This window comes from Austrofundulus limnaeus, unplaced genomic scaffold (genome assembly GCF_001266775.1).
Source record: "Austrofundulus limnaeus strain Quisiro unplaced genomic scaffold, Austrofundulus_limnaeus-1.0 Scaffold140, whole genome shotgun sequence".
Classification (NCBI taxonomy): domain Eukaryota; kingdom Metazoa; phylum Chordata; class Actinopteri; order Cyprinodontiformes; family Rivulidae; genus Austrofundulus; species Austrofundulus limnaeus.
In genome coordinates, this window is record NW_013952542.1 from 815,103 (window position 1) to 819,328 (window position 4,226).

Genomic DNA, 4,226 nt, shown 5'->3' on the forward strand with positions numbered 1-4,226 from the left:
CTCTCTCTCTCTCTCTCTCTCTCTCTCTCTCTCTCTCTCTCTCTCTCTCTGCTTGCAAAGCCCGAGAGGCAATGTAGCGCTATTTAATAGCCGCCCCAGCCGTCCTGTGTCGCTGCAGCGCCAAAGCCTGCTGAGTCTCACTCGGTGAGCAGCACTCGCCTCACGCTCGCATGCAAAATTTATGACTGCAGCACACCACAAAAAGAAGAGCGGGGATCCAGTTCTGTCTCGCGGAGCAGATATAGGTTTTCAAATCCCACAGTTCTTCATCCCAAGATGTCGTTCAGCTGTGCGACAGCGGCAGAAGCAGGAGAGCGAAAAACAAAAGGGAAGCGAGGGGAAGATTAAAGTGTTCCCGTGGAACACGTGTCTATTTTCATCCTTCTCTACGGAGCAGAAGAGCCTCTGTCTTATTACAGTTAAAAAGAAGKAGCAGACGCCTCTAAGCACAACTGGGCTGCCTATGAGCCCCCCAGAGGAGGCTCTTCCACACACACACACACACACTGAGAGTGAGAACAAGTGGGTTCGGGGGGCCCGTTCCTCTGGAGCCATAAAAGCAGCTCTATCTCTCCTCTAGAGCCGACCGTGTGAGAAACAGTAAGTCCCACTCACTGAAGAAAGTGATAGTTTGCTTGCTWCTCCACGGCTTTTCTTCCCAACAAGCAAAGAGAAGCAGCAAATCATTGTTAATATAAAAGCACCAAAGCATGTTTTTAAAATGGTGGAATTAACATGGATAGATGTATATTTATTCACAGGTCTGGGTTCTTTTTTAGTCTTGGTTAGATTTCAAATGAATTCATGTGAATTTAATTTTTTTAAATGCACGCTTGTTAATTTTGCTTTAACTCAAACAGCAGTAGCAGCCAGCTATAGCACTTCCACTTTGGTCTGGGACACTTCCAACAGGAACAGTAATTCAGTGTCACTTAAAACCATGACTAAGACTAATGTTTATCCCAAAACCAAGTACTCTACATGTCTTAAAATACTGTAAATTTCCTCATGGTTCAAACAAGCTCAGATAAAAAATGGCCAGACAAAAAATTTTACATTTTAGTTGTCAGTAGTGTCAGTGTTGTCAAGACTGTATTATTACAAATCAATGTTGTATCACTTTTCTTGTTGAATTTACATTATTAGCAGTGACAAACATTGTTTCATACATGTACAGGGTGAGTTAAAAGACTCTGSACACCTTTCATTTCAGAAACAAAAGGGRAAATATCCAAATATCCCAGTGYATAATTGGTAAGGGGACATATCTTTTAGGTTATGTCTGGAAACACAGCTACCATATTGGTTAAAAGTCAAATTTGACACTGGGAAGGTGGTCATTTTGAATAGAGGCATCATGCACACTTCAGAAGATTGACCACTGTGGTACAAAYGCAACGCTGTATTGGAAGGAGCGTGTTGTCAATGTAAACTTATCAGGGATAGATTTATGTGTAGAATTGCATGTAAATATTAGGTTTTCATTACGGGTACTTCTGCCTATTAGAAACGTCATTCATTGCAGACATTTTTTATGCCTGATATGAATATTTACTGACGAACWTTTCTATCAAATCAAAATAATGAGCAAGAGCAAACTGAGTTTCATTGACGTGTTGATCTAAATTTAATACTGTATGTCTTAGTTACTACATTCGGCTTCACCAACTCATCCTCACCCCRAACAATATGGCTKCTCTCTTCGACCAAGAAGAGTCACAYGATAGCGCCTCTAGCCAATATACCTCATTGGTTATCTAGCATATCAAATAAGACCAGAATTGTCTCAGGCATTGGTTGCAGCAGTCAGAGTTGTAATAACTCTTGTGGTTCAGAAGTTATCAAYACAGAAAGGCCAAAACTTTTGTTGTTCRTCAACAACAAAAGAGACAGCACAGTGAACATGTCAAAGCTGTCCATCATGGCCAATGTTCAAGTTGTTGCAATTTTCTGTGTTTRTAACTTTTGAACCACAATCGATTTCTGAACCAATTCTGGTCTTTAAGCTAAATGACCACCTTCCCATTGGTAAAACCTGCCCTTGATTCAATWTGGCAGCTTTCAAGAGCCATGTTCTGGACATAGTCTAAAAGGATAGACCCCCCCTCACCCATTACCTGCTAGGATATTTTATTTTCCTTTTTGTTTCTGAAAGAAAAGKGTGTTCTGGGTCTTTTGACTCACACTGTACAACAATAAAGGATGGTGTTCTGGATGTACAACTGGTTAACTTTTCATCTCAACAAGCATGTTTTCTTCCCCACATGTGAGGGTCATATGTGAGGGAGTTTTGTTTATGTATCCAGAATGTATTAATTATTGCCATCTGTGCTGATTCCCCTTTTCATTTTAAATGTAGTCAAGAATTATCTTCATAGTTTCCGGCAGGCTTCCCCCCACAAAATGGTCATTAATCTTAATTTCTGAGTTATTCGAGTCTCGCTTTACCCTCAGAGTGATAGTTAGTATTTCCACTGGCGGAGAAAATAGCTTTTTAAGACCGCCATGATGTGGCAACCAATCACACTCTGACATCGCCGAAAAAAGGGGTCAGAATCAATCAGCTGCCCGACGGCCTCTGACATTCAGTAAACGTCAGCGGGGCATTTTCATGCATCCCTAACAGCTTGGTAAAAATAACCGTCTGCAGATGACAAAAGTATGATAACAATTAGACAGACCACGGCATCAGGAGGGGGTGGAGGTGCTCGCGTCTGCATGGATCACTGGCTRAATCTCAGCCACGGCTGGAAAACAGGAGTAAGACAGTGGAAAGGAAAAGAGGAGGTGGGGTAAGACAGWGCGGAATCATCACGCTGATGTGGTCATTTACCAGAAAGCATCGCTCGGCCCACACAAGCCCAAATGCCATCTTCTAAATCCAGCCTTAATTAGGCCGGCTCTGAGTGGAGAGGACAGGAGGCTGAGAGGACTAACAATATCAGTTGTGTACAATAACACAATAACACACCACGTCTTGTGGTGGTGACTGTGACAGAGTGAGAAGGTCACACATTGGGACTCCATTATAGGGAAGTGGATGCAGCTTTATTTGGTCAGATTGATCCCACCAACCTTCAGAAAGCCGGCATTACACAGAAAACATTCAGGAAGCCTCCTCGGTGTGAAGCTTTGGAAGGGAATTGCTCCGTGTCCAGCTGCAGTCAGAGGTTTACATCCACTCACTGTGAGTAAATGTTTTTCTTTTCTTTTTAGGCTTTTAACGAAGGCTTTCAACAGTCAAATAACAAAGACAACATAAAGTATAACTGATGATTTTTAGGACAAAAATTGGGTACACAAGTTGTGGCCACACAGGATCAAACATATACAATGTGAGTCAAAAGTCGCAGGACAACCTTCTATATTGGTCCAACATGGCAGCTTTTAAGATGGAGGCCAAGTTCTGGACATAGTCTAAAAGACAGCCCCCCTCACTCATTACTTTCTATGGTAATCAGATATTTAATTTTCCCTTTTCTTTCTGAAATAAAAGAGTGTCCTGTCACTTTTGACTCACCCTGTAAGTACAGCCACACTAGCATTTGGTTAATCATCCCTCGATGTACCTCAGCCACACACTTCTTGTTTCCATCGACAAGCTGCATCGCACTGGCTGGAGACTGAACTGTTCTTGGCGTAGCACAAATCTACAGGCTCAGGGTCGGGGCTTTGTGGGTTGTTGCCCGTTGTTCACAAATGGTAGGGTAAATGCTGTGTTACATTAAAGAACTAGCCTTTTATTTATTTATTTTCCGTTATTTAACCAGGCAAGTCCCGTTGAGATCTCAATCTTTTTTTCAAGGGAGACCTGGGCCTGAAGGCAACCTATTGTTTTACCWTTATTATCTTTTACCTTTTAATATTACTTTGCTAGGCTGGATAATAAATTCACAGTTTTGTTTTAGTTTATAATCTATCTTTTAATAAAACTGTAAAAAATATTACCCACTCCTGGTGTGGAGTATTGTAAATGGATCACTGGTTAGTGTTTTGTTTCGGCRACACTAAAGGAAAAAATCCACGAAGTACATCAGATTAATAGTTTAAATCAGGCATCACCAAATGGCGGACCTAAGTCCGAATCCGGACTGAGTGTTGGTTCTGTCCGGACCTGTGCCCTATCTGACAAATTCACACAATTATATAATATTCATGGAGCATTTTTTCCCCAGCAAAAGCCAAGCAGAGACGCAGTTAGGAGGTTTAGAGGTTACGTCTACTAC